The sequence below is a fragment of the Caretta caretta genome, chromosome 6 (genome assembly GCF_965140235.1).
Source record: "Caretta caretta isolate rCarCar2 chromosome 6, rCarCar1.hap1, whole genome shotgun sequence".
Classification (NCBI taxonomy): Eukaryota; Metazoa; Chordata; order Testudines; family Cheloniidae; genus Caretta; species Caretta caretta.
The window spans coordinates 23,216,905-23,242,741 of record NC_134211.1 but is presented as its reverse complement, the minus strand read 5'-3'; the positions used below and the strand labels follow the sequence as shown (position 1 = coordinate 23,242,741).

General features: G+C 43.8%; 1 protein-coding gene and 1 pseudogene across 17 annotated transcripts in view; both read right to left on the bottom strand.

Annotated features, from left to right (window-relative positions):
• Nucleotides 1-25,837, bottom strand: part of BRSK2 (BR serine/threonine kinase 2) — a 426,862-nt gene that overhangs the window by 281,792 nt on the left and 119,233 nt on the right. The gene's annotated exons all lie outside the window — the stretch shown is intronic.
• Nucleotides 23,723-24,025, bottom strand: LOC125638324 (ATP synthase F(1) complex subunit epsilon, mitochondrial pseudogene; annotated as a pseudogene).

The following is a 25,837-nucleotide window of genomic DNA, read 5'->3' as shown; positions in this document are numbered from 1 at the left end:
ATAGGGTGACGGTTACCTGAGCGGGCTCCATGCTTGCCATGGTATGGCGTCTGCACAGGTAACTCAGGAAAAAAGGCGCGAAATGATTGTCTGCCCTTGCTTTCACGGGGGGAGGGAGGGAACGGGAGGCTGACGATATGTACCCAGAACCACCCGCGACAATGTTTTAGCCCCATCAGGCATTGGGATCTCAACCCAGAATTCCAATGGGCAGCGGAGACTGCGGGAACTGTGGGATAGCTACCCACAGTGCAACGCTCCGGAAGTCGACGCTTGCCTCGGTACTGTGGAAGCGCTCCGCCGAGTTAATGCACTTAATGCACTTAGAGCATTTACTGTGGGGACACACACACTCGAATTTATAAAACCGATTTCTAAAAAACCGACTTCTATAAATTCGACCTTATTCCGTAGTGTAGACATACCCTAGGTGACCTAGGAATAACCCTATGCCAGTAAGGATATAAGATTACTGGAAAGAATGTACCAATGGGTAATGTTCCAGAAAAATATATTGAAAAGTACTGTCCAAGATCACAAGACACCTGATTATAACATCATAGACTGTCCTGCTTTGATTGCAGGTTACCACGGACACACATTGTGCATAAAAACGAATGAAAATAAGGGGAACTAAAAAACAACAACAACGAAAAATGGAGCACTGCAATATGGAAGTACAGATAAGGAAAAGTGTTGAACCGTAATCCATATGCATAAGTTATTAGGTGTGGTCAGAACAATAATATAAAAGAGGTTACCTGGTTGGGTAAAAGTGGGAAGACGCACTGGAAACCCCAGTAGGAACCAGCCCTGTATCAATGATCATCTGTTGAGAGATCCATCAGACCCTAGAATATCTTTGGGGATGTGAGTATGACTACAGTATTAGTCATTCCATGGGTTTCTGAAGGATTTATATATGCATGGGTAATTGTAACTTTATTACTTTAATAAAACCTGTAGTACAGATAAGACTTTGTGCTTGTGATTGTGTCTTTGGTCATTATCCTTGGTCTTTGTGTGTTCCTCGAGTCGCCAAATTTGAGAAAAGCACCAGAGGGGATTTTCACTCTGGTGAGCTTGAAACTGTAGCAACAGGATTGTGGTTTAATACAGAATAATTAAATTCACTGTGGTTTAATACAGAATCATTAAATTCAATTCAAATAAAGAAGAGGCTACAAACGGGAGGTCAGACTAGATGATCAGACTAGGTATGTTGGCAACAAGAAGAAAGCCAAGGAAAGTGTGGGCCCCTTACTGAATGAGGGAGGCAACCTAGTGACAGAGGATGTGGAAAAAGCTAATGTACTCAATGCTTTTTTTGCCTCTGTTTTCACTAACAAGGTCAGCTCCCAGACTGCTGCGCTGGGCATCGCAAAATGGGGAAGAGATGGCCAGCCCTCTGTGGAGATAGAGGTGGTTAGGGACTATTTAGAAAAGCTGGACGTGCACAAGTCCATGGGGCCGGACGAGTTGCATCCGAGAGTGCTGAAGGAATTGGCGGCTGTGATTGCAGAGCCATTGGCCATTATCTTTGAAAACTATGGCAAACGGGGGAAGTCCCGGATGACTGGAAAAAGGCTAATGTAGTGCCAATCTTTAAAAAAGGGAAGAAGGAGGATCCTGGGAACTACAGGCCAGTCAGCCTCACCTCAGTCCCTGGAAAAATCATGGAGCAGGTCCTCAAAGAATCAATCCTGAAGCACTTGCATGAGAGGAAAGTGATCAGAAACAGCCAGCATGGATTCACCAAGGGAAGGTCATGCCTGACTAATCTAATCGCCTTTTATGATGAGATTACTGGTTCTGTGGATGAAGGGAAAGCAGTGGATGTATTGTTTCTTGACTTTAGCAAAGCTTTTGACACGGTCTCCCACAGTATTCTTGTCAGCAAGTTAAGGAAGTATGGGCTGGAAGAATGCACTATAAGGTGGGTAGAAAGCTGGCTAGATTGTCGGGCTCAACGGGTAGTTATCAATGGTTCCATGTCTAGTTGGCAGCCGGTATCAAGTGGAGTGCCCCAAGGGTCGGTCCTGGGGCCGATTTTGTTCAATATCTTCATAAATGATCTGGAGGATGGTGTGGATTGCACTCTCAGCAAATTTGCGGATGATACTAAACTGGGAGGAGTGGTAGATACGCTGGAGGGGAGGGATAGGATACAGAGGGACCTAGACAAATTGGAGGATTGGGCCAAAAGAAATCTGATGAGGTTCAATAAGGATAAGTGCAGGGTCCTGCACTTAGGACAGAAGAACCCAATGCACAGCTACAGACTAGGGACCGAATGGCTAGGCAGTAGTTCTGCGGAAAAGGACCTAGGGGTGACAGTGGACGAGAAGCTGGATATGAGTCAGCAGTGTGCCCTTGTTGCCAAGAAGGCCAATGGCATTTTGGGATGTATAAGTAGGGGCATAGCGAGCAGATCGAGGGACGTGATCGTTCCCCTCTATTCGACATTGGTGAGGCCTCATCTGGAGTACTGTGTCCAGTTTTGGGCCCCACACTTCAAGAAGGATGTGGATAAATTGGAGAGAGTCCAGCGAAGGGCAACAAAAATGATTAGGGGTCTGGAACACATGATTTATGAGGAGAGGCTGAGGGAGCTGGGATTGTTTAGCCTGCAGAAGAGAAGAATGAGGGGGGATTTGATAGCTGCTTTCAACTACCTGAAAGGGGGTTCCAAAGAGGATGGCTCTAGACTGTTCTCAATGGTAGCAGATGACAGAACGAGGAGTAATGGTCTCAAGTTGCAGTGGGGGAGGTTTAGATTGGATATTAGGAAAAACTTTTTCACTAAGAGGGTGGTGAAACACTGGAATGCGTTACCTAGGGAGGTGGTGGAATCTCCTTCCTTAGAAGTTTTTAAGGTCAGGCTTGACAAAGCCCTGGCTGGGATGATTTAACTGGGATTTGGTCCTGCTTTGAGCAGGGGGTTGGACTAGATGACCTTCTGGGGTCCCTTCCAACCCTTATATTCTATGATTCTATGATTATTATGGTCCCTTCTGCCCTTGGAATCTATAGAAGTGTAGCATCTCATAAGCATCTGTCCACAGAACTGCTGAACAATTTGGGACAATTATGAGCCTCTGATAAGTAAAAGGACTGGACTATAGAAATGTGTTGCATCCCAAGACTCGGATACATTACCAGGACTATATAGAGGGCCACTATATAGAATAACAGCATATGTTGCAGGTCAGCAATGAGACGCATTAGGACAGCACATGTTGGGAGTTTGGGTGTACAATACACCTAGTCATATCTAGCTCTCTCAGTTCCTCACTTTATGAGCATTGAAATGTACAACACTTTAAAAAACAAAACAAAACAAAACAAAAAAAACACCTCAGTGTAATTCCTATAACTTGAATCAGAAAGGCAGGATGTATCCAACCAAGCCCAAAGCAGCTTATGAACACCCAGAAGGATCCATGTCTGTCAGGGAATCAAGCCTTCCCTGCCACCATCCGTCAGGAGTGTTGAACCATGGTGTCTCTTCGAGTACTTCACATATAAGTAGTGCTGTCCTTGCAGGCTCATCTCCACGGAAAGGACTGACATTATTTCTCATGCACTGAAGCTGCTAGAGTTGTCTCTTATTTGGTCCTCCACCAGAAACCCTTCTGCCTCTGCTTTCATTACTGTAACAAGAATCATGCTGACACAATTCCAAAGGAGAAATTCCATAGACACACTCCATTAAATATAATGACTAAGGCTGGGATTATCAAAGGATCTTAAAGAGGTCTTCTTAGACTTCTTTGAAAACCCCATCCTAAAATTGTTATTAGTAGCAATATTTGTTACTTGTATTGCAGCAAGGTCGGAAGATTCTAGTCAGGACTGAGGCCTCACTGTGGAATACAAACACTTAAGTAGATAGGGCCACTGCTCTGAAGAGATGAGAATCTAATCTGAAACAAAAAGCAACAAGTGAGAGCAAAAGACAATAGAATGGAAGCTGGGAGAGAAGATGAGAGTTAGAATAAAAAGATCATACAGTTATATAGATTGCCTGTTCAGAATCAATGGAATATTTAATCTTCCATAAAATACATGAATAAATAAATACCATCAACTATCCCTGCCTGCCACTCCCCCCAGTCATCATTAGCTGGCAGAGAACTGGTAGGTGTAAAGCAGAAATGACCGTTAAAGGAGAGTTTTGAAGGAGGATGCAGCCTCATGGATTAATTCAAGGAGAGCAATCCAGGCATAAGGGGCAGTGTGTCAAGATCGGTGGGAGAAGCAGACAAATAGTCACAGCAGTGGTGGGATGAAGGAGGCAGGGCATGTGATGCAGCAAGAGGAACAAGTGGTGATGACTTCAAAGGTGTAGAATGGTCTAGTTATTACGTAGTTCTACCTTGAGTGCAGAGGACTGGACTAGATGTCCACGGATGGGCTACATCCCTTCCAGTCTTACACTTCTATGATTCTATAAGAAGCTTGAAACTGATATGTTGGAAAATGGGGAGCCCATGGAAGGATTCAAAGAAGTGATGGTGTCAGCAGAGTAGCAGCTGCATAGACTGGAGTGGACGTGATGCAAGTGTCTGGGAGGCCAGAGAGGAGGACAGTGCAGTAATCAGTACGAAAAATGAAGGATACAACAAGGAAGTCTGCACTATGCTTAAAAAACTTAGGCAGTGACAGGAGGAGTTAAGTCTGTAGGCAAGGAGAAAGAAGGAAGCTATTTTACAAAGTTTAGCTATCTGGCTTGGGCTTAAGTAGACCAAGCATTTGTGAATCGCTCCCATAAAAAATCTTACATCAGTGGCAGAGACCCAGGACAAGAGCTGTCTATTTTGTGAGTCATTTTCTTGTGATAGTTTTATTCCTCAATCTGGACATGACGAAAACAAACAAACCGACCAGTAAGCCCTGGTTCAAATGTGAACACCTACTTATAGAAAGTATGGTGGGGAATGAGGTTGCCTTTTACACAGCTTCCTTCCCTCCAACTTATGCTCTAACTACAGCAGATTGGCACTACCCATCTTCATATACTAAGAGATGGAAACTCAAACAATGCCTAGAACAGATATTGATAAGTGCTGGCTGGTATTTACAGGAGATTTCTCTCCAGTAATAAAAACATGCCAGATACAAGCTTCCACCAGAACCATTTTCCACTAATGAGTAATTAGCTCTCCAAGTACAGCTCAGACACAAATACTAATCATCATGTGATGTTTACAGAAATAGCCAGGTGCCAGGGATACCAAGGCACGCTTCAGTGATAAATCACTGGAGGGCACTGTGGTGACCCTAGTGAGCTCTAAACAGAAACTATAACAAGAGAAAAAACAACGAATCCTTGTGGCACCTTAGAGACTAACAAATTTTTTTGGGCATAAGCTTCAGTGGGCTAAAACCCACTTCATCAGATGCATTGAGTGAAAAATACAGTAGGTAAGTATAAATATACAGCACATGAAAAGATGGGAGTTGCCTTACCAAGTGGTGGGGGTGGGGGTCATTGCTAACATGGCCAGTTCAGTCAGGGTGGATGTGGCCCATTCCCAACAGTTGACAAGAAGGGGTCAATATCAACAGAGGGAAAATTATTTTTTATAGTGACCCAGCCACTCCCAGTCTTTATTCAGGCCTAATTTGATGGTGTCAAGTTTGCAAATTAATTCCAGTTCTGCAGTTTCTCATTGAAGTCTGTTTTTGAAGGTTTTTGTTGAAGAATGGCCACTTTTAAGTCTGTTATTGAGTGTCCAGGGAAATTGAAGTGCTCTCCTACTGTTTTTTGAATGTTATAATTCATGATGTCAGATTTGTGTCCATTTATTTTTTGCGTAGAGACTGTCTGGTTTGGCCAATGTACATGGCAGAGGGGCATTGCTGGCACATGATGGCATATATCACACTGGTAGATGTGCAGGTGAACGAGCCTCTGATAGTGTGGCTGATTAGGCCCTATGATGGTGTCCCCTGAATAGATATGTGGACACAGTTGGCAACGGGCTTTGTTGTAAGGATAGGTTCCTGGGATAGTGGTTCTGTTGTGTGGTGTGTGGTTGCTGGTGAGTATTTGCTTCAGGTTGGGGGGCTGTCTGTAACCCAGGAACCAACTCTGTCCACATACTTCAATGAGAAAAGGCAGAACTGGAATTAATTTGCAAACTGGACACCATCAGATTAGGGCTGAATAAAGACTGGGAGTGGCTAGGTCACTACAAAAAGTAATTTCCCCTCTGTTGATACTCAGACCTTCTTGTCAACTGTTGGGAATGGGCCACATCCACCCTGATTGAATTGGCCTCGTTAGCACTGACCCCCCATTTGGTAAGGCAACTCCCATTTTTTCATGTGCTGTATATTTATACCTACCTACTGTATTTTTCACTCCATGCATCTGATGAAGTGGGTTATAGCCCATGAAAGCTTATGCCCAAATACATTATTAGTCTCTAAGGTGCCACAAGGACTCCTCATTGTTTTTGCTGATACATACTAACACGGCTACCCCTCTGAACCCTATAACAAGAGAGAATACAGAGAGAGAGAGGGACCCTATCTTTCCTATTTACTTATGAAGTGAGGGTGTGCTCTTAACACTTTTGTATTTCTTTGAAGTGAGAGTTGTGGGATTTTGTTTTGCTTTTAATTGTGATCTGTTTTTACAAAAGGCAACCCGCCACTGGGTGTTGTAAAGCTCATGGAGGACAATTACCTGGGCTGATATAGAATAGCCATATGATCTGCAGGGTAACAGTTAAGCCTGTGCTGCACATATCAACGTTCATCATGCTAAGATTCCGAGAATACCAACCCCTGGCTATCAAACAGCTGACTAGTCAGTCTGTTAGTTTTGCTGAGTTGTCTTTAGACGTGTTAGGTTCCCAATCACCAAAAGTCAGCAGTGTCTTTATTGAAGCACACAGAGGGCAGTCATTGGAAGTTGTAATCTCTTTCTTATCAGAGGCTCTGTGATTGCTGCCATTGATGAAAGGAGGCAAAACTACTGTTAACAGCTCAGTGGTTTTAAGTCTGTTGCCTGGACTTGTGTCTGGGACTGCTGAACAGCATCTCTTATTTATTTTTTTTAAAAGCCCTCTAATTTCTTCTCTCTGAAACTCATCTCTGAATGTCATGTTCACAATCATCTAGGTTTCCAACCGTGACTATGGATCTTCTGCACTGAGTGTTTGCTCAGCCTCCCTTAGCATTCCTGATGAGTTGGCATTTAAACAAAAGACCAAAAAAAGACACCAGAGCATGTGAGGGGAGCAAGACTCCAACAATGAACACGTCAACTAACTGACCCATAGAGATCTGTGACAATGAGACTCTGAAAATTCCCCTCTCAGTTTTCACAAGCATGAAAGCAAATATGGTATGCTGAACAGTCCCCATCACCAGTGAACGTAGTAATAGTCCTATACTCAGCTAGAGAGTCTCATATGTGTACATGGTGTGTTTGTAATGCATACTTACAAAGACAAGTTCCCTGCCTTGTAAAGCTTACAATCTCATTTACAACACAAACAATTAAGGATCCTGCACAGGAGTATGAGTAGATAACCTCATACGGGTGATTCACAATGGGAGGCTTTGCTTAATAAGTGAGTTTTAAGGAGGGATTTGATGGAGAAGAGAAAGGAGGTTGCCTGATGCATGGGAAGCAGGAGGCTGCTCCAAGAACAGTGGGTGTTGTTCACCAAGCCAAAGGTGGAAGAAGTAGTACCTATGAGAGAGGATTCGAGTAGAACACAGGGTGTAGGGGAAATGAGAGCTGAGAAAGTAGGCAAGGGCATAGCTGTGCAGAGCCTTGGAAGTGTGGATAAGGAACCTGGACTTTAAATAGAAAAAGAAAGGCGTCGTAGGGAATCAGCAGAAGACATGGTCAGAGCAGTGATGTGGAAGAGGACTTTAGCTGGAGCATTTTGGACAGGCTGGACAGAGGACAAGTGAAAAGCAGGGATGCTGGAGCCAAAGGTTGCAGAACTGGAGGGAGGAGCTGACCGTAACAGAGACCAGACATTTAGTTGTAGTGATAGACTGGAAGGGACAGATTCTAGAGATATTACGGAGGAAGAGCCAGCAGAATTGAGAAGAGAGAGATGACTTGAGAACACCAAGATTGCTAGCCCAGGAGAAAGGAAAGATAATGGTGTTACCAACTGTGACAGAGAAGGGAGGGAGCAGGGAAGGTTTAGGAGGAAAGATCATTTATTTATCAATCAGGAAATTATAATGGGGACAAAATGCAGAAAACTGGTCTGTTTAAAAAAGTAAAAAAAGTCATACAGAGAAAAGTACTATTAAAAAAAAAAAGCTTTGTAACAGGCAAGTGCAACCCTTCAACTGATGCTTACTGCCAACTACAGATTTGTAAAGGATGGGAGCTTGCAGTGTTTTGCTCCCATTCAAATGGAAATCAATGGGAAAATGCTTGTATCTTTAACTTTCTGTCCCTGACATGTCACCCTTAGTCCTCCATACAGTGTCAATACCCCACATTAGAAATTTAGAGTTAGATTGTGATGTTAGGCACAACCATGAGAACAGAGCATACCTCTGCAGGAGTGGACATGCTACAATTCCCTCCTTGGTTGCTCTCTTGTTACAAGGAGGAAGTAATCTGCAACTGATCTATATCAGTCTCCACTCTGCATTGGCTTAGCTGTGTTAACCAAAGAGAAAGCCAAGGCTCTACCCAACTACTCCAGAGAGCTAGTAAGCAGGTGTGTAATCCCATTTACTCTTATGTCCCTGGACCCAATGTCTTGGTAACCTGTGAAGGAGCGTAAGAGACAGCATCCTTACTCCCCTGTGCAGGCACCTACTCCAAATCACAAACAAGCCCTTAAGAATTCCAGATCATGAAAATAAGTCATACTTCAGAACCTTGCTGGTTGTTTGGACCATAACTGACTTTAATATGTATGGTTATTTATTTATTACACTCATTTCTAGAGCACCCATCAGGTATCTGTTACATCCACTGAGAGAACACTCTTCACAGGGGGCACAAAGACTTTTGTGAACTGAATATCCTTTATATTGTCTTCGTTTTTGCATAAAAAGGACATGAAAAGTCAAAGTAAAGGGCTTAATTAATCCTGACCCTTTTCCTTGGCCAAAACTCTCATAATGCAGGATTGGGCCCGTAGCTATTCAAAAAGCAACAGAGTGTAAACCATACACATTATTGTGAATCTGCTTTTTGTTTCTTGTGTTTCATGAGGTCAGTGGAGGGTTTTGCAAACTACTCCAAAATTAAAATAAACCTTACCTATTCTTGATGGCAGAATCTGCACTTCTGCATTCCAGCTACCTTACAAATCTTAGACAAGCCTCATTATCTCTCTTTGTACACATGACACAGGACCAGGTTACAAAACCAGTCTCTCTGCGCCAGGACTGGTGCATCAGAATGGCTGCAGGAGTCAGCATTTGATCATTCTGACCAGGGCCGGCTCCAGCTTTTTTGCCGCCCCAAACAGCGAAGAAAAAAAAAAAGAAAAAGAAAAACCCGACTGAGCTGCCGCTGAATTGCCGCCGAAGAGGAATAGAGGGAGTGGAGGACTCGCTACCAAATTGCCGCCAAAGAACCAGATGTGCTGCCCCAATAACGCACGGAGTGCTGCCCCTTTCTATTGGCCACCCCAGGCACCTGCTTCCTTCGCTGGTGCCTGGAGCCGGCCCTGATTCTGACAGGTTTGAAGTGAAAGGGTCAGTTACAGTTCTGGCCTGGGCAAGGGAGAAGCATGGAAGCTGTCAGGAAGTGATCTGAAAGAAGCAACAGTCCCTGTTGGTATGTCCAGATGTGTCTCCCGCACAGACACAGCTCATCTCATGGGCACCACACAACAGCACTGAAACTGGTTCCAGCACCTGCTGGAGTGAATGGAAAGTGGTTTGCAGGATTTCAACAATTATCCAAACTGCAGGTCTGCCCAGTGTTTGAACTCTATTCATGACTACATCAAAACTCTTGGTTGTCCCTCTCCCTGAACACCTGAAAACACAAAATGAAGCGTAATGAAATATCCACACCTACTAAACCAAACTGAAGAAGTTCTTTTTGTCTGGGGTTTGGAGGCTGATGAACCAGGACCATCTCTTTGATGTTTTGAAAAATATCAAAACAACAGACTTCTTATCAACATCATTAGTGCAGCATGAAGATGTTGTTTAATGCACAGAAAATGCAACACAGTATCCCCCAACGGACCTTGCCTTGTTTTTATTCCTTTTAAAATTTTTATTTTTAAATCTGTTTTGCAATTCTCATTCCCTGCCTCCCACCCCCTCATTAAATCACTAGCAGTTTTAGGGTGGTGACCAGCAGCTCCTTCCACGGGGGGGTATCCATAAACCCTGCCCTCTCCTCCACCACAACAGAATGATCACCAACCCTGCTGCAAATTCTTACTGTCCTAGATTATATTTTCATACACACACACACACACACGGCTCATAGCTCTCCATTTATTTGCTGAAACTGTTCTTGGGAGAGATAGATCGTGCTGAGGAGTCAAAAGAAGTTTGTGGGGCTTTTATTTTTTTTTAATCAATTATAAAGCAAAAACGGCCCAATTCTTCAAGCTTAAAACTGACAGGGCTAATTGAGGGAATGGGGAAAAGCTCAGAATCATCCAAACACGCAAAAAAGAGCCTCTGGGAGTTGGTCTATGTGAGCATAAACCTGTAGTTCTGGGAAATCTGCTTCCCCACAGGATTTGAATAGCAAACATCAAATTAAACCAACCAGAAGGTTAATATATGAATGAAATACATTGGGCATCTCACCACAGATACTGGACATTAAATACTCCATCCACAGACATAGACCTCAGCTCCTGAACACAGACATGCATTGTAAAAAACTGTCACTCTCCTCAAGGAATTTAAAAAGTGCCTCAGTTGTGGAAGAAACACAATGTCAACTTCCTTGAGTGATACTGGCCTGGCCTTGGAAAAGTCCATAGGAGAAAGATGCTGAGGGAGCCCCAGAAAACCTGGGGAATCAAGAGGACTCAGTAGGGTGAAGGCTTTGGAGCAGTACAAAGGAATATCACCAGAGGATAATAAACGCATTTCTAGAACCCCCTAGAAGACTCTCTGGGGGTCCTCTAAGAATTTAAAACAAGAGGTCCAGTATCACTAAAATAATTCAGCTGAAGCTTGAAAAAAGATGGGTGAGAGCTCTGGCTCTCTGGTGGGAAGCACGACATTCATTACAGCACAGTAAGGCCTTGCCTATGTGATCACTGTTATTTTGGACACCACCGGAATTAACTCGGGACCTCCAGAGCTAAGAAGCATGAACTTGAGCTGAAGAGCCAGGCTCTATATCGGGAGGCTGTAACAGACTCACATCCCCTGTGGATCAGGCACAGATACACCTAACACCTGCTAGGCCGGGGGTTACAGGCTTCCTTGCCCAAAATAGCTCAGTTTAGGCATCTGAGCCCCACAGCAGCTCAAACTGCAAACGAGCCTTCCCCCACACCTTGGCCAATACCAAAGCTGAATGCATGAGTTTCTACAGCTTGAGCTAGGACACCAGGCTCTCAAGTCAAGGGCTGCCATGTGAATCAGGCCTGGAGAGGGATGTATACACACACATATTGATCAGTAGGTTAAATCTACACATGGAATTAGCTCCGATTCAGCCTTTGTTGTAGCTGCCCCAGTGCAAACCCCTTATACAGGCAAAGAAAGCCGTAACTTGCATTGATAACTCCTTACCCCTACTTGAAACCAAGGTAAACTCAGCCAGGATAGACTGCAGCCTTCCTTATTTACATAAGAGGGTAGCATGATGCAGCTACATCAACAGCTGAAATTGGGGTACATTACAAGGGTAGACTGAAACTGTTCTCAGTGTTCATCCTTTTCCTCATCCAGGCTCTAACAAACATCCATGCAGCTTAATTTAATTCTTTCTTCTTGCTGAACTGCTGAAGTCCCCAACTCTCTTTTCACAGCAGTGAGAACAGGCACAGCTACAGTTTAAGAAAGAAAATACACATGCAGCTGCTTTTATCTCAGCAAAGACATTATCAGGTAACCATGTAGTGCGGTCAAATAAGCCCTAATGCAGTGGTGCAGTTACAGTCTCCCAGACAAAGCCGAGCAGTCCCTATTTGTTCAGAAAGTAACAGGCCAACAGTCTCTATTTGTTCTGCACCACTAGACATTGCTGACATGGTGTTATACAATAGCATGATTAGCTGGTAGGGGGGCAAAGGAAAAATCTACCCCATCGTTATCCAACACTTCCAGCTTCAGCACTTGAAAAAGACTTTCCTTTCTTATGCTGGAAAAACTGCCCCTAGAAATTATTCACCCCGACTGAACTGCAGTGATAGTGTAGGTTCTCATCCCCCTCAGAAACGGACCAAGGTTGAACAAACATCTATTATCTGCAGCCAGATCCAACCCAGTTCCCCTCCAGGAGGTAGTGCAGTCACCTCAAAGTGAACCTACAACACAAGGCAGTTTCATGGTATGAGCTCTCATCCTGTAAGCAGCAGACATATGGCTGAACAAACTCACCGCATGAATGGCCAGTAGCCAGGTTCCAACTCAGGCCACCTTCAGGAATCACTTGAGTCAGTTCACATTCATTCCGCAGTGTGAGGCCAGGAACTGATAAAGTGCTCTTTCTAAGCTGAGCCTCTCACTTTGGCTGTTTTAGGGCTCCAAGCTTATTCCTGCTTAAGCACCTGATCATTAACAATGTAACTGGGTTCCTCTCTGAACCAACAACCCTTCATTGAGAGCTCATGCCACCAATCTGCATTTGCAAATGTCACATTAAGGAGCGTACTGTGAGTAGAGAGAACTTTAAGTATATGCAGCAGCACTGAAAAGCACTGAGAGAGGTAGGTCAATTAAGCCAATTAAATCACGTTTACATTTTAATTCAACATTCTAGCATCAGACTAAGTTGCAGTGCCCCAATCCTCTACTCCTCCTCATCAACCTTTTTCTCCTCCCCACAAAACCTCCCCTCCCTGAGCCACCTCTAAGTGACATGCAGTACTTTCATAGGGCTGGACAAGCAAAGAGACCCCATGCCTAGTTCTATCAGGCTTTTATCTTTTGTACACAAATTCATTATAAAAATACAATCATATAAAAAGTACCTGTTGGTGACAAAAATCATGGAAATCCCTCTGTTCTGCTGATCTTGATGAACGTTTTGGTGTTTAATCACCCACAAAGCTGATAGTTGACTTTATACTTCTTTGCCATGAACATATTTCATCCCAAGATTTTCTGCTATACAGGCATTTGTGTAACTGTTCTCTGCTTATAACATGCAGGATATAAGGCTTTAACTGTTAAAAAATCTGATGTAACAGGATTGTGGCTAGCCTCTCCTGGAGGTACTCAGATGCCAGGGTGAGGGCAACTATACAGATTGAATGCACACCTTACCGATTTTTGGTTCGGTGTTTTTTGGATTGCAATCTCATACTGGTCTTGCACAGATCTAGTGCCTTCATATTTTTTTAGTTTAAAAGAACAGCATCAGGCACTGTTTGGGTAAAATTGATGCAGTAGTTTTACACTGACCTTTCCCCTCTGGAAACCTAGGTTCAAACTTGCTTCAGGAAACAAATGAAATGCATCTGGAGGGTCTTTGTACAGTTTCAAGGAAATATCTGCCCACCCCTCAAAACCATTACACACTTCCACATGCACATTAGTCCCTGCCACAGAGAGGCACAGACTGGATTATCAGGAGGGTGCCTGCAGATCAGGAGGAGTGGTATGCATTTGACAGAGCCGTCTGGGAGAAGTTTGCACAATAGTAGCCTGCAGTACTGTATGCCTGGCCCTAAAAGTTATCACTCAGGCATCAAAATTCAACCAAAATGCTTAAAACAACACAGAAAGACATAAAGGAGAAAGCCTCTATTTAGAGAGAAGAGCAGCTATTGCCACCCACAGCATTCATCTCTGTCACACATTTGATAGGAGAGTAGCCATGATTGGTAGGTTTCAGAAGTACTGTATGGTTATCAGTATAGCTCCGTAATATAAACAGATCACTTTATAACGTGTCTGTACTCTGCTCTCAAGGGCTGTGTTCTTCCTATCCAATATACACAGTTTAATAGCACATTGTCCAGAACTGCTGAACTGGGGAAGGCTGGCACCCTTCACACCCTTCACATATCCTTTTGGCTGACAGAGCAAGCAGCAGTGCTATACTGCTGCTAAAGAGAAAGGGCCAAATTCAGACCAGGTGTACGCAGATGTATATCTTCATTGACCTCAGTGGAGTCAGTCAAGTATACTGGGTCTGAAATTGGTTCAATGTCTTTAGCATTCTGGATGCACTGTAACATCAAGAGCAATATTAGGACACACGTACCCCTCTCAATACCAAATGGAATGCAGCAGCTATGGCTGCAATTAGCTGAAATCTTTGTTGCAATGTTTCAGGATAATGCTACATTCAATCCCAAGTGAAATACACAAAGCAACCTTGAGGTTCCGTATCACTGATCTTTACAGAGGCAGTGTGTCCATTGGACAGGGCACAGCATTAAGACTCAAGGTACCTCGGTTCTATGCCCAGCTCTGCCACTGACCTACTGGGAGACCTTTTGCAAGTCACTTCAATTCTCATCTATACCTCATCCACTTTGGAATGGTTAGTGCCTCTAGAGGGTCTGTTCTTGCACCCAAGTGAGTGCCAGGACCACACAATGACACTAAACTGGGAGGAGTGGTAGATACGCTGGAGGGTAGGGGTAGGATACAGAGGGACCTAGACAAATTGGAGGATTGGGCCAAAAGAAATCTGACGAAGTTCAACAAGGACAAGTGCAGAGTCCCGCACTTAGGACGGAAGAATCCAATGCACCGCTACAGACTAGGGACCGAATGGCTCGGCAGCAGTTCTGCGGAAAAGGACCTAGGGGTTACAGTGGACAAGAAGCTGGATATGAGTCAACAGTGTGCCCTTGTTGCCAAGAAGGCCAATGGCATTTTGGGATGTATAAGTAGGGGCATAGCGAGCAGATCGAGGGACGTGATCGTTCCCCTCTATTCGACACAGGTGAGGCCTCATCTGGAGTACTGTGTCCAGTTTTGGGCCCCACACTACAAGAAGGATGTGGAAAATTGGAAAGAGTCCAGCGGAGGGCAACAAAAATTATTAGGGGACTGGAACACATGAGTTATGAGGAGAGGCTGAGGGAACTGGGGATGTTTAGTCTATGGAAGAGAAGAATGAGGGGGGTTTTGATAGCTGCTTTCAGCTACCTGAAAGGGGGTTCCAAAGAGGATGGCTCTAGACTGTTCTCAGTGGTAGCAGATGACAGAACAAAGAGTAATGGTCTCAAGTTGCAGTGGGGGAGATTTAGGTTGGATATTAGGAAAAACTTTTTCACTAGGAGGGTGGTGAAACACTGGAATGCGTTACCTAGGGAGGTGGTGGAATCTCCTTCCTTAGAAGTTTTTAAGGTCAGGATTGACAAAGCCCTGGCTGGGATGATTTAATTGGGGATCGGTCCTGCTTTGAGCAGGGTGTTGGACTAGATGACCTCCTGAGGTCCCTTCCAACCCTGATATTCTATGATTCTAGGAGCATGGCTCCCATTTGAGACAGTTGCAAAGGGCAGCCTGCCTGCATGTTCCAACCCCCTAAATCAAATCTCGGGGGAAGTGGGATTCCTGTCTCTAAACAAGATCCATCCTCTGAGCTGTTCAAAGACTGTTAATGGGCAGGGAGCACTAACATAGTGCCAAAATAAACAAATGAATGGAATGGAAATCAACTTGAGGAAACTTTACAGAGAAAATAGGCCAAATATACTACTCAGGTAAACAGGGACAACTCCATTGGCTTCAGAGGGCTTACATCAGCTGTGAACTTGTCCCAGTATACAAAGTTTGATTAGAGTAGGTGAATGCAGCAGGTGAACAGGATTTTTATTTGGGAAAGGCTGAGCATCCGCTAGAGACGGGAATATTTTGGATATTGTTTGTAGGCCATAATTTTTAACTATAACGTTGGCTAAGTAATTAACGATGCTGCACTTCAGTTTCCCCATCTATAATTTGGGGATGATAATGCTTCCCACCTTTGAGATCTACAGAAAACAAGTGTCATAGTATTAAGAATTATTATTTTTCTTAGTATTGAGGAAACATTGAACATTCTTCTGAGTATCACTCGCAAGCACAGCTGTGACCATGCTCTTGACTCTAGTTGGACAGCTACGTACAGATACGTGTCTTCAGCTATTCATGACAAGTATGTAATGAAACATTATATTCTAAAAATCCTGCTTCTCAGCCATTCAGAAATAAGAAAAAATAGATGCATTAGAATCTCCTACAAGAAGTAACAACAGCTCTCTTTACATAGCAACTATCATCCTGAGGGGATCTCAAGGTGCTTTACAAACTCTGATCTTGAGCCACTGCTAGAATACTTCAGTCATGCGCCAGTGCAATGCTATTAAAACCAATGGAGTTATATCTTTGTAAACTGGAGTAACACATTGATGACACAGGCCCTTCACATACAATTCACTCACTAGTGAAGTGCAGCCACCTCTGGAAGGAAATGTGGGAAATGTTTAAAAGTGCACAGCAACACTGCACCGCAATTTAGGCCTGGAAGATAAAGAACACCATATCCAGAAGACTGTGCAGGGGGAATTTCAGACAGGCAGACTATATTTACCCATCCTAGGCACAGGGTCAAATATTCCTCGTCTTGAGAAAAGTGCCATGAGATCTTTATGCCCCTGAGAAGTCAGAGTTTCAATTTAGTATATCATCTGAAAAGTGCCATCTCCTGAAGCACAGTGTCCCCGGCATCATACTGGCACATATCGATCTGATACAGATTCACTGGGGAAAGTGCCATCTACTGAATCACTTGGCCCTCACTTTCAACAGCATCTGGGCTTTCTTTGGTGTTATCCCAAGCTAGTGCTGACCAGGACTGACCCTGTTTAACATGCAAGATATGAAGGGGTCAGAGCCTAAGCTTGCTTGTTCACATGGGTAACATTAAAGCTTAAACTGTAAAATACCTACCTGTGCTCAATGTGGTGGCCCAAGAGTAAGTTCATTCCACTATCAGCCTGATTCATAACCCACTGAAGTCAATGGAAAGACTCCCATTGACTTCAATGAGCTTTGGATCAGGCACTAGGTGGGCAAAGTGAGACTGATGGTGAACACCATCCCTGGTGCTAGCAGAAGTCGGAAGTATTACAACATCTTTCTGAACAATAGCCCCTATGGGCTGCTCACAGAGCAATAATGAGCTGTTGACACATTTGCAGATTTGTTCTGTGAGGTGAAGCAGGCCGGATCAGGAGCGTGTTGTGGAGGATAAAGGACCACACCTGGGACTGAAGAAAGACGGTGATTTATTAAGGACTGTGTTGGAGTTGCAAGCTATCGCTTTACGATTGAAGTGATTTCCTAGTCCTGCTTGCAAGCTACCGGACTCCTTACTGGAGCATCTGGGAGCAGCAGTCAGTTTGCAGCCAGCCTGATTACAGTAAGGTGGGGCAAGCTGTGCCTCTCTGTTTTTAGGGAGCAGCCTGGTTTGTCTCTGTTTTTTTGGGTTCTTAGGCGTTATCATTCAGAATTCTAAGAAAAATCAGTGTTACATCGCAACCTTCCAGCAAGAGTATTTATGTTTTTTAATCTAATTTCTCTTCTTGCATGCTGTGAACATAACAAAAAGGAGTAAAGGAAGTGAGAACACCAGACCTAGGACTGTGAGAGAAGAGTAAAAGAAAGCACCAGATATGGCATTTGGTGACAACTGGGGAAACTGAGGGCACCAGATGTAAACTAGGAGCAAAGGCAACAAGGAAAGAGAAAGGGAACTAGACCTTGGATAGGGAGAGACAGAATAAATTAAGGAGGGAGGGAGAATATGCCACTGCAAATTTAAGAGAATGCGGCTGGAAAGTCTGGGTGGAAAGGAGCTAATACTGTTACTCTAGCTCACAGAATCATAGTATCATAGGACTGAAAGGGACCTTGAGAGGCAGAACTCATGGCAGGATTAAGAATGATCTAGACTATTCCAGTGCTTAACCACCTGGACAGCTAGGAATTTTTTTCCTAATGTTCAACCTAAACCACCCTTGCTTCAATTTAAATCCATTGCTTCTTTTCCTATCCTCATAGGTTAAGGAAAACAATTTTTCTCCCTCCTCCTTGTAACAACCTTTTATGTACTTGAAAACTGTTATCATGTCCCTTCTCAGTCTTCTCTTCTCCAGACTAAACAAACCCAATTTTTTCAATCTTCCTTCATAGGTCATGTTTTCTAGGCCTTTAATCATTTTTGTTGCTCTTCTCTGGACTTTCTCCTATTTGTCCACATCTGTCCTGAAATGTGGCACCCAGAACTGGATACAGTATTCCAGCTGATGCCTCATCAGTGAAAAGTAAAGTAGAAGCATTACTTTTCGTGTCTTGCTTACAGCAATCCTTCTGATACATCCCAGAATGATGGTTTGTTTGTTTTTGCAACAGTGTTACACTGACTCATATTTAGCTTGTGATCCACTATGACCTCCAGATCCCTTTCCGCAGTACTCCTTCGTAGGCAGTCATTTCCCATTTTGAATGTGTGTAAGTGATTGTTCCTTCCTAAGTGAAGTACTTTGCATTTGTCCATATTGAATTTCATCCTATTTACTTCAGACCATTTCTCAAGTTTGTCAAGATCATTTTGAATTTTAATCCTATCCTCCAAAGCACTTGCAACCCCTCCGAGCTTGGTATCATCTGAAAACTGTATAAGTGTACTCTCTATGCACAGGCCTGTATGACAGCTGGCAATATGTGGATAGAAAGCATCATGTATTGGGAAGTCTACTAGACTAGGATTCAGTAGACCTGGGTTTTTGTCTCAGCTCAGGCAATAATTTCCTTTGTGACCTCGGACAAGACACTTAATCTAACATGTCCTACAGTTTCCCATTTGTAAAATGGGGATAAAACTTCCCTACCTCTCACAGGTGACATAAGGATAACGATTGTGAGATGCTCAGATACTACGGGCGCTACTAATTATTGTGGACTTTGGTATGCCAAAGAAGCTTGTAACTGCTGAATTATTATTCCAGAAAAGCAGTTGTGGCTGTATGATGTTTTGTCAGCTAGAACCTCTGCCAGCAGGTCTTTCCATTCCTCTCTACTTCCTCCCCAATACACACCTCTCATGCAAAGGAAGTGACTCTTTAAAAAACAACAACAGATACATGCCTGTATCTAATGGATACAGAATTGCTCCACAATATAGCACAATGGGGTCTTGGTCCACAACTAAGGTTCCTCGACATTACAGTAATAATACCCCATACTGAACACCATTTAGATTGCAGTTAGCAACTGGTCAGGTGCGAAGGACTGTTGGTGGTGAACGTACAAAACCAGAGGAAATGAAGAAACTTTAAAGGAGCTCTAAAGACAAGTGATGGTTTTCTCTCTCCCAATCTTGAAACTTCCCCACTCCACCATCCCAAAACAAGCCCAAAACTGCAGCTACCTGTCTCAAACTGGGTGGGGCATTTTTAATACTTGCTTAAACTACTGTTCTGTTTTGATTCCACAGTTAAAATGAGTTGGAAACACCAACTTGTCTTTGTGGATTTTGGGGAACCATGAGACTGCTGCTGCTACCCTTGTTATTGTGGCTACACTGCTACTTATACTTGCACGAGTTCGCTGAGAGCTAGTCCTAGTAACTGTACATGAGCAGGGGAATCACACCCTATCTTGTAGTGTAGATATAGCCTAAGGATCCAATTTGCCTCTTAAATTGGCTTTAGAGCAATGTTAACCCCTTGACAACAGTGGAGTTTCTTCAGATTTGCACTGATAACATATTAGCATAACAACAAATATTAATGACTTTCAGCTTCAAATTGTTGCCTCAAGGCATCCCTGATCCTTATGGCCTTGCACTGTGCCCCACTAATAGCCCTGGTCTCTGGCTTTTCAAATTCAGCCTCCAGGTGTTGAGCCTCAGCGGTCCAGCCCTGAGTGAAGCTTTCACCCTTCTCTTCACAAATATTATGGAGCGTACAGCACGCGGCTATAAGCACAGGAATATTGTCATCTGCCAGGTCCAGCCTCCTTTATAGACAGCACCAACGGGCCTTTACATGGCCAAAAGCACACTCAACAGTCATTCTGCACTTGCTCAGCCTGTTGTTAAACCACTCCTTGCTGCTGTCAAGGTGCCCCATATATGGCTTCATAAGCCACGGCATTAAGAAGTAGGTGGGGTCTTCCAGGACCACAATGGGCATTTCGACTTCCCCTACGGTGATCATCTGGTCCAGGAAGAAAGTCCCTGCTTGCAGCTTCCCGAACAGGCCAGTGTTCCAAAAGATGTGTGCATCATGCACCTTTCCGGACCAGCCTGTGTTAATGTCCACGAAATGCCCTCGGTGATCCACAAGCACTTGGAGAACCATAGAGAAATACCCCTTCCACTTAATGTACTCGGTGGTTAGGTGGTCTAGTGCCAGAATTGGAATATGCGTGCCATCTATCGCCCATCCGGAGTTAGGGAAGCCCATTTTTGCAAAGCCATCCACAATGTCACGCATGTTGCCCAGAGTCATGGTCTTTTGGAGCAGGATGCGATTCATGACCCTGCACACTTCTGTCAACACAAGTCCAATGGTTGACTTTCCCACTCCAAACTGGTTAGCAACCAAATCGGTAGCAGTCTGGAGTAGCCAACTTCCACAGTTCAATCGCCAAGCACTTCTCTGATGGCAGGGCAGCTCTCATTCTCATGTCCTTGTGCCGCAGGGCTGGGGCGAGCTCATCACACAGTCCCATGAATAAAGAAAAGGAGTACTTGTGGCACCTTAGAGACTAACCAATTTATTTGAGCATGAGCTTTTGTGAGCTACAGCTCACTTCAGAAGTGAGCTGTAGCTCACGAAAGCTCATGCTCAAATAAATTGGTTAGTCTCTAAGGTGCCACAAGTACTCCTTTTCTTTTTGTGAATACAGATGAACACGGCTGTTACTCTGAGTCCCATGAATGTGGCTTTCCTCATCCAAAAGTTCTGCAGCCACTGCTCGTCATCCCAGACGTGCATGACGATGTGATCCCACCAGTCAGTGCTTTTTTCCTGAGCCCAAAAGCGGTATTCCACTGTGGTCAGCACCTCTGTGAACGCCACAAGCAATCTTGTGTTGTAGCTACTATGAGTGGCAAGATCAATGTCAAGCTCCTCTTGCCTTTGTAGTTTAAAGAATAACTTCACTGCCACTCATGATGTGTTAGTGAGAGTGAGCAGCATATTGGTCGACAGTGCAGGATCCATTCCTGCAGACCAAAGAGGCAGAGCGCGCAGTACATAAACCATTAAAAGATGGTGCCAAATGAGGAGAGAAGCACAGGGATTGCTGGGATCATAGAATCATAGAATATCAGGGTTGGAAGAGACCTCAGGAGGTCATCTAGTCCAATCCCCTGCTCAAAGCAGGACCAACACCAACTAATGGGATGTGAAGCAATGGATCACAGGGCATTGGGACAAGACCCAGGATGCCCCGCAACCTCCTCCGCCTTCCCACAACTCTTAGCGGCAGAAGAGAAAGAGGTGCTCTGTGGGAGAGCTGCCCAGAGTGCACCACTCCGAATACCGCTGCAAGTGCTGCAAGTGTGAACACGCTATTGCGCAGGCAGCTGACAGTGTGAACACACAACAGTGGTTTCCCTTCGGCGCTCTCTGAGCAGCGCTTTAACTACCGGTGCTGTAACTCTGCCAGTGTAGACATACCCTTAACTGTGACATTCTGAATATCTTTCCCAGACCTGAAGAAGATCTCTGTGTAGCTCAAAAGCTTGTCTCTTTCACCAACAGAAGTTCATCCAATAAAATATATTATCTCACCCACCTTGTCTGATAAATAGTTAGATAATCTATGGGTTAATTTTTCCAAACCTAGCCTCCAACTATGCATGCAGAATTTAGCATATGCAATCATTTGCATTCACATTTTTTGTGCACCATCACTTTTGAATAATCAAATTTGCAAGCACAGCCTCTGTCATGTTTTGAAAATTTGACCTTATCTCTCTCACTTTTAGATAGATAGATAGATATGGATAGGTCTGAATCGTCAAACCTTCATACCTAAAGTCAGGCTCCTAAATCCATATGGTCTGTCACTGAAACTGAGTTTGTCTCTGAAACATGTAGTATCCTCCTGAGGTGAAGAAGGCCCAGACAGTATCTCTGCTGCTGTTACTGCTGCTCGATGTATCCTATTAACCTTTCATTTTCTCACCTTCAGTCCTGTCACTGTCTGCATGCAGTGTACAGTTCAGAATTAGCAACCCTTTGGGTAGGACTACACATTTAACAATGATGGGAAGAGAATTCGACTGGGGACTATGCTGGAGTTGTATCCTTGTCTACCTCTAATACTAAGGCTGCACGTAAACGGGCATCTATTTTACGGTTTTATACAGCATTCATCATTGTAGTATGAAGCTCTGATGCCTTCTTCTCTTCATGGAGCATGGTACTGGGCATCTCAGTACACAGCTGAGCATATCTCTTTGTGAATATTCTTGCGTTGTGTCCAATTACATGATACGGTCCTTAGAAATGAAACAAGATCACTGCTAACCTCCTGCCCACATTCTGTACAATGAAACGTAACATTCCAAGCACCAATCGTCATCCACGTTAAATTATCATTAAAACTCAGACAATAGGCCTTCATCCCATTCTTCACCTTCTCCTTTTTTCTCTATGCTCTATCACCCTCTGCTCCTCCGAGACAGAGAGAATATCTCTCTTCATCTCAATCTAGAAAAGAAAAACCTCAGAGATGGCCACTATCCCACTTCCACACAAAATGTCATGACTGTTCATGGGTTTCCCAGTTTGGCTATCTAAGAAAGCATTTGCCTTTCAAATGCAGAATAATGAATCAAATGCCTGAAAATAATATAAGCAATGTTCACATGCACTTTCTAAAAAAACCAAACCAAGAACAACAAAACCCTCACCCTGTTTTAACATCAGACCTTTAACATCCCAAGCCCAAAAAATGATATGATCTCCGTGTGTCACATTATTGAACTCAAGGTCTGTGTCAAGTCCTCAGAGCAACTGGCCAGTTAATGTCAACAGCAGGTGCCTGCGCTTGCTTCTATCAAAGCCCACATCACTTGTGAGAATAAAAAAAAAAAAAGAAGAAGAAAAAAATTAATTATAAATACATTTGACACAGTTTGAAGTTTTTATTACTTGTTTTCACAGATCTCACAAACCCATTCAAAATTGCTACTGGACTAAATACGACTCCTGTACCGAAGGGGATGGACTAGTTTAGGGCATTCCATAACAAGAGCAACTGAATTAGCCATTTCATCTGCTGAGAACTTTGCAGTTAAAAAACCCCTGTTCACCATGGTTCATTGTGCTGCATCTTGAAAGGAATGACTCCTGACTGCAGAGTTCAGACCTGAACATAAGCACACACAGGCCTCACATACCACTGATCCAAAACCACAGCAGCCGTGCACCTTTGCTCTCCAATCAAATCTCAACAGGGTCACCTTCTCCAGTTCAGTGAAAAGTGTTCTCCCTGCCTGCCTCCTTCCCATCTCCCTAAACAATACCTTGGGAGAGTGATTTTTTTTTTATGGTCATGGTGAACTAGAAGTTCAGTTTATTAGCATGTTGATTTACACATGCATACAGATTTTATACTAACATGGAGAGACTACATTGCACATCTGCAGACCCATGACCTTGTCTTCACTTGATATTTTGTCCATACAGTTCATCACAGGGCCAATCACCTTACTCCTTTTTAGGTTTCACTATTTTTATAGTAGCCACAGCAGCTTTTTCTGTCTCAGCTTTGTATTGTGGTTTCATTGCTGCTCTGACAGCCTTGGCACAGATCTGGGAATAGCGGATGTAGCTGAGCCCAGCCTGTCTCCAGTACACCACCATGGCTGCAGTTCCAGGGCCTCAGGGCACAAGCAGCCGGGACCCCCAGGCACCAAGTTCAGCGCGCATCGGATAGAAGGCAAGAACAAACTCTCTATACAGAATCTGCCCAAGAGAACAGTTTCTTGACCCTCGGCCAGAATACACTCATTCTTAAGAGTGCTCTTGTCTGAAGCCATACCACTTAGGGCTGTGATCTAATCAGCTTTCATAAACTACGCAGAGTCAAGACCTGGTCAGCACTTGGATGGAAGACCTCTTAGGTAATCTCAGGGAGACAGAGGTGATGGCATTCTCTTCTTTCCTATAATAGAGAGCCAGCCAGGCATAGCAGTGGCATAGACAGGACCTACCTCCAGGATCAGGTCCTGCCACCTGGCTTAAATCCCTCCTGCACATCTTGGAGCAGTGTAGCATTCCATTGTTCTCGCGTTCTCTCTTTTACGGCTTAAAACCTTTAATTTTGAATGAAATATAAAGCTGGGGTCCTCAATGGTTTTGCTCTTTGAAGATCTCTTTTCCTGAGAATAGAGATGTGAAGCCAGGTGTCCTGGCAAATACATTCTGCCTATGCTTATTCTTGTTCCTGGCTGTTCCTAAACCCTTATGTCATGCTACTGAGCGCTGCTGAACAGCTGCCACATTTCACCCCAGAACTGAGTGAATTTCAGAGATGAGTAAAGTGATTCCTGTACATAGTTTGGCATCTTTTTCATGAAAACCACTGTATAACTATATGGTAAATCCCTACCAACCACACCAAATTATGCTTTCACATACACTGGTGCAATCATCATGTGCTTCAGCAGGATTTGCCCCAGGACGATGGAGGGCACAGTAAGCAGACTCCAGACTCTCTCAAATAACACATTTCAGATACGTGAGCATCCATTTTATGCATAAGTCAACCGCATGTATATAATGTAACCATCTGAAGTCAAGGAGAGGGGATAGAAGAGGAGGAATGAATAAGTAATGCATACAGGGAGGCACTGTAATTTTCCACACTCTCAAGTGTGACACTGTAACTGAAAATGATCAGTGCTGCTGATCTGGTCTCCAAATACCGGTATATGAGCCAATAAAACATGGTATGTTCTTAGCTAACTGTGGCAACTTCCACTCTTCAATGCATCACACACAGTGCTACTCAACTGAATCTTCTTCCCCATCCCCATCATATCCTTCACTCCTCAGTTGCCATTCCCACCCCACCCAGTCCGTGCCTTTCGGGCAACAATTTTCTTAAATAAAAAAATAGTCAAATTAAATACACCCATATAAAAAAGAGCTTTTTAGCAACCCAGCCATGAAATTCATTTTACTTCTCTGCCACTGGTATGTCAGAAACTCCACATCGCCTTTAATAAACTTCTCCAAGTGAGCGTGCTGATAACTAAACAATGTGACATTTCCTACAATGAGAAGGCAGAAAACCAGAAACAATTACATTAAAAAAAATGAAGGGGTGGGGGGTGCGAGGAGCAAGCTGGAGATATCTCTTGCTGCAAGTAAAGTCTCATTAAGTTATGAGCCAGCATTCTCAGGGGAGACGAGTCTCCTTGGCCTAGAGGTGGCCATGCGTCAAGATTCTAATTCACCCTGGGGTGACCTCATCCTGACATTACAAGAAGGGAATGGAGTGGTAACCAAGTGATATCCCAAAAGGAGTCAGAGCGGAAGGATATTCCTTGGCTTCACTCAGCCATTCCTAGATATTGGAAGGAATATCTCAATTACCACCAACAACCCTAAAAAAAATATATAGATATATATATATGATGTGTCTTTCTTTTTTTTAAAAAAATCAAGGTATTTTAATGGGAGCTCAAGACTCCTGAAAATCAGGTCAC